Here is a 9961-nt window from a genome sequence, read left to right on the forward strand (position 1 = left end):
TGGGATGACGAATTCATTTAAAATGCCTTAACACTGTTTATATTTTATGGACTTGTTGAGCAATTTTTGGCTCACCCCTTTTGTTGTTATTCACCTTATTGTTTTCAGTTAAGAAGGAATATGAAACCAATCAGGACTCGAGTGGTAAAGAAGCGGGTCAAGCCTCAGGATCCTCTCATATCCAAGGTGTTGATCCCAATCCGAGAAGAAAGCTTTGAGTTGCCCGAGCAGGTGGAGTGTTGATAGATAGTGTGTGTGTGTGTGTGTGTGTGTGTGTGTGTGTATGTGTGAATAAAAGTTGAACCTAGTTTAAAATGAATTAGACAATGGGTTGTAATAAAGAGAGTTTGTGAGACTTTTAATGTTGGGTTGTAATAAAAGTAGTTAGTGGTTCTTGTTTTCATACTTCAACCTAAAAAGATCCTAGTTAGTGTTAAAGGGGTTTAATTTCATTTCTTTATTAATTGTTAATCAAATTGTACAGGTTTGGTGATTAGCTAGTAACCCCCAGACTTATACCCTGGGTCTTGAGGGCGTTACAGCTTTGGCATCAGAGCTGTAGGTTTGGTCCCTGAAAACAAGAACATTAGGATTAAGATAGGATAGGGAGATCACATAAGATAGGGATAGTCAAATTAGAAAGAATAGTGTTAGGATTTAGGTCAGATTAGAATAGGGAAATAATCTTAGGATTGTTAATGACCTTTCCTTTTCTTTGGTACATTATCAGATGGCATCTTCTGGTTATTCTGCATCTTCCGAGAGGACAGTCACTGGGCCAGCAGCACCAACCATACCTCCAGTATCTGAGTATATGTTTCCTCCTCTACCACCTCCACCACCATTGCCACAGGAGCCGGTAACACCAGTACAGGGGATAGTGCATGACCCCATAGAGATGTTTGATCCATTTGAGTTCTTCGAGCCGATGGTTCCTTTACCTATTGAGCATCAGTTTATACTAGGTATTGAGCAGAAGTTACCACCACCACCATTGTTACCTCCTATACCAGTGCATGCCCCAGAGCAGGACATATTCAGATGATTCCAGTAGAGGGGATGGGAGAGCATGATGTGGATCTACAGTTAGGTTTACCCCAGCAGGGTGCAGGTATTCTGAGGGTTCCTTCTCAGGAGTCAGTAGGTCAGGTTGCTCAGCCGCATATGGTACCATACCATGAGTATAAAGTTATGATGGATGATGTGGAGTATTGACGGGCACAGTGTCGGGAGATTATGCATCTGTTTGATCAGAGGGACAGAGGACCGTTAGCGGCCCTACAGCCGGATTATTATATGAGACAGTGATTACAGTCAGTGTTGATGAGTGCTACTTGGGAGCTGGATGATTTGACTCATGATGGACCTCCTTCTTTTGCAGAGTTCTGCAGGGTTTTTTGCTTGGCACAGACTTTGGTCCAGGCACTTAGAGAGGAGCTTAGGCGTATTCCGCCTGGGTTCTGAGATGGTTTGAGACAGTGACTCCAGAGTACATATGTATATAGAGGCAGCATAGTATAACTTAGTAGTGTGTATGTGTGTATCAGTAGTTTAACTTGTAGTAGTAGTTTAACTTGTAGCGATAGTGTGACTTGTAGCCGTAGTGATGACCAGTAGCCCGAGACTTTTTGTATCAAGCATTTACACCTGAAGCTGGTGTCACATATCTATAAGATGAACTTTTTCAAATTCTTTTATTTAAATTTCAGTCTTTACAGTTTTACAGCATTTACTTTCACTTTACAGTTTTTTATATTATAATTCCTGTTGAAAAAAAAAGAAAACAATTATTTTATTTAACTGTTTACATTTCCAGTCTGTACATTCAGCAACTGTTTTCTTTAAATAAACCATGTTATGAATACAGGATAAATTGTTTTCCATACATATTGTCAATTGTTTATTAAACTGTTAAATAAATATCACCTGTTTTATTATCAGAAGAAGATGGCACCAAAAAGAAAGACTAGGGTTGAGACCTCTAACAGCAATTCTGAAGACCAGACTAATGAGACCATGAACCAAATGTTCCATCTGATGCAACAACAGATGGTAATGATGCAGCAGCAGATGCAGCATCAGCAACAGCAGATACAACAACAAATGTTACAACAGCCACCTCGTCCTGAGCCTCAATTACCACAAATATTATCTGTTGTTACTTTTAAGCAGTTTCAGTCAGTTAAACCTCCAGAGTTTGAAGGGACTACTGATCCTATTAAAGCTACCACCTGGTTAAAAGAAGTAGAGAAAGCGTTCGCACTAGTGAAGGTAGGTGAGGACCATAAGACTGATTTTGCTAGTTACTTGTTAAAAGGAGAGGCGAATTATTGGTGGGAATCTAAAAAGGCCTTAGAGGGTGAAGAAGTTATTGCATGGGATAGGTTTAAAGAGTTGTTTTTAGAAAAGCATTTTCCTCGCTATGTGAAGAATCAAATACAGATTAAGTTTCTAGAACTGAAGTAGGGAAATATATCTGTGGCAGAATATGAAGCCAAATTTACTGAGTTGGCTAGGTTTGTTCCAGAACAGGTTGACACTAAAGAGAAGTTAGTTCAAAGGTTTCAAGAAGGGTTACGACCATGGATTCGTGGCCAAGTTGCAGTTTTCGAATTAACGACGTATACCGCCGTAGTTCAGAAAGCTTTGATTATAGAAGGGGAAAGTGAAAGATCTCAGCAAGACAAGGGACAGGGAAGTTTCCAAGATCGCTCCAGCAGAAAGCCGGGATTCCAAGCCCGGGCAAATTTGAATTTTAAAAGGATAGGACAAGGTTCACAGAAGGCAGGTAATCGTTTCCAAACCTCCAGTCAGCAGGGAATGGTCAGAGTTCCAGTGTCGTACTGCAAGACATGTAATCGAAAGCATACTGGTGTATGTATCAAAAGGGATGTAACGTGTTATCGGTGTAAGCAGAAAGGGCATTATTCTAACGAATGTCTAACAGGTAGAACAACAGAGATGACTTGTTTCCAGTGTGGAAAGAAAGGGCATATCGCCAGAAATTGCAAAGGACCAGCTATGGCAGCCAGTGTTCCGAGAGTGTTAGCATTACCTCCGCCGCCGCCTAATCAACCCAAAGCAAGAACTTTTAACATGACCACGAAAGAAGCGGTGCAGAGTCCGAGTGTTATTGCAGGTACGCTTTTGGTGAATTCCGTATGTTCAAAAGTATTAATTGATTCTGGAGCTACTCGTTCATTTGTTTCTGAAGAATTTCTTGATAAGTTACATTGTGAAATCGAATGGTTGGGCGAAACGTTAATTATAAAATTAGCGAATGACGACCAAGTTCCGGTAGATCGAGTATGTCCTGCGTGTGATATAGAAATAGCCGGACATCATTTTTCGGTAGATTTAATTCCTTTTAAGCTACGAGAATTCAATATTATCTTGGGAATGGATTGGTTAGCATGTCATAACGCTCAGATAGATTACGCGAATAAGAGAGTCAAATTGCGAACTGCGGAAAATGCAACGGTAATATTCAAAGGCAAAAAATAGCATAAGAAATTTCTTACTGTTGTTATGGATAAGAAATCAAGGTTATTACTTGCTGTATTTAATACTAAGATTCGGGAGCTCAAGGCCTTTAATGGCTGCTCTCGTGTTTCGTAGCTTAATTCTGCCTTTACGAGATGCCTACGTATCTCTGTGAATTAGAGAATCAAGCCAAAAAACGTAGTTCTGATTGGTGGGGGTGAGACCCCTTATATAGATGTGGGAGTCCTCGAATTGGACTTGGTATAGGAGACTTGGTGGATAAGCCTCTGAATTAGGATAGACTTAGGAGTCCTAGGAAGTAGGAAGCTGATTCCTTATCTTTTTAGGTCCCCTTGAGGCTAATCTCTAAGGATTTATATCCTCATCGGGACTCTTTTCAACATCTGATTTCTCCCTTATTAATTAATTACGAAATTAATTAATAATCAGGGCTTTTGGGCCTTTTTTATTTCATCAGACCTGATCTGGTCCATCAGGCTCAACCTTTCTGGTCTGAGTATCATATATCTTTTTATTGGGCCTGGCAGCCCACAGTTTGTACAATTAATGCAGTATTTAATTATACAAACATAATTTATTTATCCCTATCATTTGCCCCCCAACTTTTGGGAAACATTGATTAGGTTTCGCAGAAGTTAAGTCTATTTGTTCCCTTACAGGGTTTCGTTTTTCCGTAAAGTGTGGAGCGACCTACACATTCACAACGAATTTTTCCTTTTATTCAGGAATTATCTTAATTTCCAGGAGTTTTTCCCTTATTTCCGGGATTTTTCCCTTAATTTCTGGATTTTTCCCTTAATTTCTGGGATTTATCCTAATTTTTCTGGATTTTCCCTTAATTTCTGGGATTTATCCTAATTTTTCTGGATTTTCCCTTAATTTCTGGGATTTATCCTAATTTTTCTGGATTTTTCCCTTAATTTCTGGGATTTATCCTAATTTTTCTGGATTTTTCCCTTAATTTCTGGATTTTTCCCTTAATTCTGGGATTTATCCCTAAATTTCTTGCTTAAAATGGATCAGAATGCATGCTAAATCGACCAGGATGCAGCCAAAATCGATCAGGATGCATCCAAATCGATCAAGATGCAACCAAATCGATCAGGATTCCTGATCGATTTAGCTCAGGATCTTATACTCTGGTCGACGAAATTCCAGATCGATTTCGATCAGGATTCCTGATCGAATTAGCTCAGGATCTTATACTCTGGTCGACGAAATTCCTGATCGATTTCGATCAGGACTCTGATCGAATTAAGTGACTTTTGACCAGTCTGATCGAATAGCATATCGATCAGAACTTTCTTCTATGTCGATCAGGACTCTGATCGATCTTAACGTTTTTCTTCCTTCTTGCTCGACTGAGGAATCGGTCAGGATCTTTTCCGGATCGATCAGGACTCTGATCGAACTTATGGGATTTCTTCCCTCCTGTTCGAATGAGTTATCGATCAGGACTCTCTTTTGCATCGATCAGGACTCTGATCGAACTTAGGGAATTTCTTCCCTCCTGCTCGAATAAGATATCGATCAGGACTCTCTTTTGCATCGATCAGGACTCTGATCGAACTTAGGGGATTTCTTCCCTCCTGCTCGAATAAGATATCGATCAGGACTCTCTTTTGCATCGATCAGGACTCTGATCGAACTTAGGGGATTTCTTCCCTCCTGCTCGAATAAGATATCGATCAGGACTCTCTTTTGCATCGATCAGGACTCTGATCGAACCATATTAAGGTTCTGGTCGATTTTTGACTTTTTAAATTCCACAGGAGCTTCTAGATTGTTCCTGATAATTCTTGTAGACGGGCCTTTAGGTTGGGCCTGTCTGAATGGGCCTAGAAACGCCTCGTATTCCGAGCTTTTCGCCTATATAAGTGTAGTGTGAAGTGAGGATCCTCACTTCACTTCTCATTTCTCATTTTCTCCCATAAACTTCTCTAGAGTTCTCCCTTTGAGTAGGCGATTTCCGGCGAGCTCACAGCCACCGTAGCTTCCACCGTTTTTCAAGCATTTCTGGGTTTCAAGCTTTTAAACGAAGCACATCAATGGCGGACCGCGACTTGGCTCGTTTGCAGAAGATGAATGTCTCTAAGAGAGGTACAAACATTCAAATTCAATCTCCATATACTTCTCTCATTGACATGATTAACTCGAGAGGTGATGAATATCCTTCTCTATCTGAGTTAGATTCGTATAATCATGGTAACACTTTTCATGAGTTAGATGGTAGAATAGAATCTATGAACACCCTGTACAGACTTCCACCCCACCTTAGGATCACTTCAGCCGCCCCTGGGGATAGGACTTGTAATTGGGAGGGGGATACCCTGTTCATTTATCGAGGAGCCCTGACCGCAGGTCTTAGGTTCCCATTCCACGAATTTATTCCTCGTTTATTAGCCGATGTACAAATCAACCCTTGTCAACTCCCTCCCAACGCCTGGAGGAATATTATCTGTTTTATGGTCCTTTGTCTCAGGAACAACTTCCCTCTTTCCGTAGCTGTCTTTAGGAAAGTTTTCCAATTCTATAATAGCTCCATGAGTCAACCGGGATGGGTTTTAATTCGCCAACGACCCAAAGTTCCCCATATCTTTGATAGTAACTCTATAGTCGAGAACAATCCTAAATGGAGGGATGAGTTTGTGAGGCTGACCTGGGCTGGGGGTGATTGGGCCACACTCTTCCGTAGACCATTTTGCAAGGTATCAGATGGTAGTCCTGGTAGTATCAGATTGACTGATGAGGAGGAGGTGGCCTACCAGGCCTTAATTTCAGATGATGGGAAAACGGATACCTGGACCCTTTTAGAGGAGTTTTCCTTGAAGAAAGTTGGTCTCTCCCAGGCCAGTGATAAGGGTAAATTTATACCTGCGTAATTATTTTTCCTTCTCTTTAATCGCACTTTTTCTTTTTTTCTGGATTTTAATGTTCCTTCTACTTTTCCTTTCAGCTTGCGAGGCCATCAATAATGTTAACAGGCCTAAGGAGGGGGAGTCAGGCCGTCAGAAAAGGGCCAAGCTAAACAGGGACCCTAGGAGCAAACCTGACGGTCCTTCTTTTCTTAAGCCCCACGTCCCGGTGGTCGAGCTGGGGGACGATGTGGATCCTCCACTTAAGGCACATTCCTTCAGGCCTAACTGGGGCTTCAGGAGGAGCGATACGGTGGTTGGATCCACCAAACACGCTAAAGATTGGTCTTATCACTCCGTCACTCCCCATGACTTTACTGACATTGTTACGGGGAGTGATATTGAGACTATTGAGCTTCTGGGTTCTCAAGCCCAAGCTGCGGTAATTTTCTTTCTCTTCTTCTTTGAATCCCAACTTTCTTGTATTCCAAAGAACTTGTGCTAACTCATACATATTTCTTTGCAGAGTAATACCTACTTCCAGGCGGCCCTCCATCAGGCTAGGTCCTGGAAGGGTAACTCAGATGGGTTTGAGAAAGAGATGAAGAAATGGGAGGAGAGAGCCAAGGTCCTGGAGAAGAAGCTGGACACGAAGAAAGAGGAGCTGGCTCAGGCTCATTCCGAGCTGGTGAAACTTAGGAGCGATAAGGATAAGCTCATCGATGACTACATGGATTCTGACAAGTTTAAGAATCTCATGGAGATTCATGATGATGGTCTTTATTCCCTACAGTTTACTCAGGGATGGGACGCGGCCGTGAAGGCGGTTTCTGAGAAGTACCCGGGCTTAGTCGACCCTAAGGACTTTATAAGTCCTGAGCAGGCTGAGTCGGAGGACAGCATAGATGCCCTCTTTAACTCCCCTCAGCCAGATGATCGCATCTTGGATCCTAATACTGCTTCTCCTCCCGCTTCTCCTGCGAAGGACGCTGAAGGCGCTGATAAGGAGAAAGAGAATGAAGGCTCCCATATGGAGGAGTAGTTTTTCTATTCTGTAATTTGATCCTTAATTTATGTCTGGACTTTTGTTTGTATCAGATCTTATTACCCTCCGGGGTTATTTTATATGCTTCTTTCCTTATTCGCATTTTTCTCCTTTATCTTTCTGATACTTTAATATGCATTCAAGCTTGAACTAATTGGCCACACCAGTGTTATCACAACTCAAACATCCATAGGTTGAAATAATTTCGATTTCTTCAGTTTGAAGTCTGGTTTTTCAAAACCTTACATAGCATGGGTTCGACCCTAATTAATAATAACTAGACAATGTAAATTCTACTGGAATATAAAATCCTATGCAAGCAAAGCTTCCAGGTGCTTTTAAACCTACTCGTCACAATGACAAGTGAGAATCGCACTTCGCCTTATCTTGCACGTAGTAAACCTTCAGGTTTTGTGCGTGCCAGGTCCTCGGGACTTCAAAACCATCCATAGTCTCGAGCTTGTAGGTTCCTCTACCTTGAACACTCTTGACTCTGTACGGCCCTTCCCAATTTGGGGCAAGCTTCCCTTTTTGTCCTACACCAGATGCTTCTATCTTCCTCAAGACTAGATCGCCTTGTTTAAAAAACCTTTCTTTAACCCTTAAGTTGTAGTAGAATGAAGCTTTTTTCTGATATTCTACTATCTTTGCATGTGCTTTATCTCGCACTTCATCAATTAAATCCAGGGCTAATCTCTGCCCTTCCTCATTTTCTTTCTCATCGAAAGCCTGAATCCTTGGAGAGGAATGTGATATCTCCACAGGAACTACTGCTTCCGCCCCATATGCCAACATGAAAGGAGTTGCATCTGTCGTGACTCTACAGGTAGTCCTATAAGCCCATAATATGGGAAGTATCTCATCTACCCAATTATTTCTCGACTTTTCGATCCTCTTCTTTAGTCCATCCAGGATTATCCGATTTGCTACTTCCGCTTGCCCATTGGCTTGCGGGTGAGCCACAGAGGTGAATCGTAACTCAATTTCATTTTCTTCACAATACTTCTTGAATTCCTCATTGTTGAATTGCGTTCCATTGTCAGTGACGAGGATACGGGGAATTCCATATCGGCACATAATGTTTTCCCACAGGAATTGTGCAACCTGCTTAGTTGTGATTTTGGCCAAAGGTTTGGCTTCGATCCACTTGGTGAAATAATCAATGGCTACAATCAGAAACTTCCTTTGTGCTGTGGCCATAGGAAAAGGCCCTAGAATATCCATCCCCCACATAGCAAAGGGAATAGGTGAGTTGATAGAAGTCAGCATCTCGGGGGGTTGTCTGGCGACTGGTGCATGCTTCTGACAACGATCACACTTCTTTACATATTCTTTGGCATCAGCCATCATTTATGGCCAATAGAAGCCTAAACGAGTTATCTTATGAGCCAAGGCCCTGCCCCCCAAGTGTTGCCCACAAATGCCTTCATGCACTTCCTCAAGAGCCAAGCGTGCCTCATCGGGCCTGAGACACCTCAAGTAAGGAACCACGAAAGATCTTTTATATAGAATCCCATCTATCAAAGAGTACCTTAGTGCTCGAACAGTTAACTTCCGTGCCTCAATTGTATCGCTTGGCAACCAACCGGTCTGAATGTGAGCCTTGATGGGATCAATCCATGACGTCCCCAAGCCTACGGGAGCCACAAGCTTAACATCTATGCTTCGTGTCTTCAAAACACGGAAGTACACACTTCCTGAACTTTCTTCAATCTCAGATGAAGCAAACTTTGATAGCGCATCTGCTTTAGCATTTTCTTCCCTTGGAATGTGTTCAACATGGCATTCATTAAATTGGGTCATCACAGCCCTTACTAGGCGAACATACTTTGCCATCGTATCATCCCTTGCTTCAAATTCTCCCTTTACCTGGGATATGATCAACTTCGAGTCCCCACGGACCTTTAAGTTTTTGACTCTAAGTGTCCCAGCTAGACCAAGGCCAGCAATCAGGGCTTCATACTCTGCCTCATTGTTTGTGGTTGGGAAGTCTAGCTTCATGGCATACTCAATTAAGAATCCATCAGGGCTTTGCAAAACCAACCCTGCTCCACTGGAATTTATTTTTGATGCTCCATCAAAATAGAGAACCCAATATTCTTTCTCCTTGTCCCCATTGTCGACTCCCTTGTCTTGAGGTGTGGTATCTTCCTGCCCCCCGACTTCTTGGTTGGGTATGGTACATTCCACCACGAAGTCAGCTAGTGCCTGAGCTTTTATGGCCATACGTGGCTTATACTTGAGATCGAACTCTCCCAACTCTATTGCCCACTTAATTAGTCTCCCACTTGCCTTGGGACTGTGAATGATATTTCTCAGTGGCTGATTTGTTAGCACTTCAATTTGGTGAGCTTGAAAATAAGGACGCAGCTTTCTTGAAGCCATCACCAAGGCTAAAGCGAATTTCTCAATGGCTGAATAATTCAACTCAGCACCATGCAAAATTTTGCTGACATAGTATACGGGTTTCTGGACTTTCAGTTCCTCCTTAACCAACACCGCGCTCAAGGCGCTTTCTGAAACAGCCAAGTACAAGAATAAAACTTCACCCAGAACT

The sequence above is a fragment of the Apium graveolens genome, chromosome 4 (assembly GCF_009905375.1).
Source record: "Apium graveolens cultivar Ventura chromosome 4, ASM990537v1, whole genome shotgun sequence".
NCBI classification, from domain to species: domain Eukaryota; kingdom Viridiplantae; phylum Streptophyta; class Magnoliopsida; order Apiales; family Apiaceae; genus Apium; species Apium graveolens.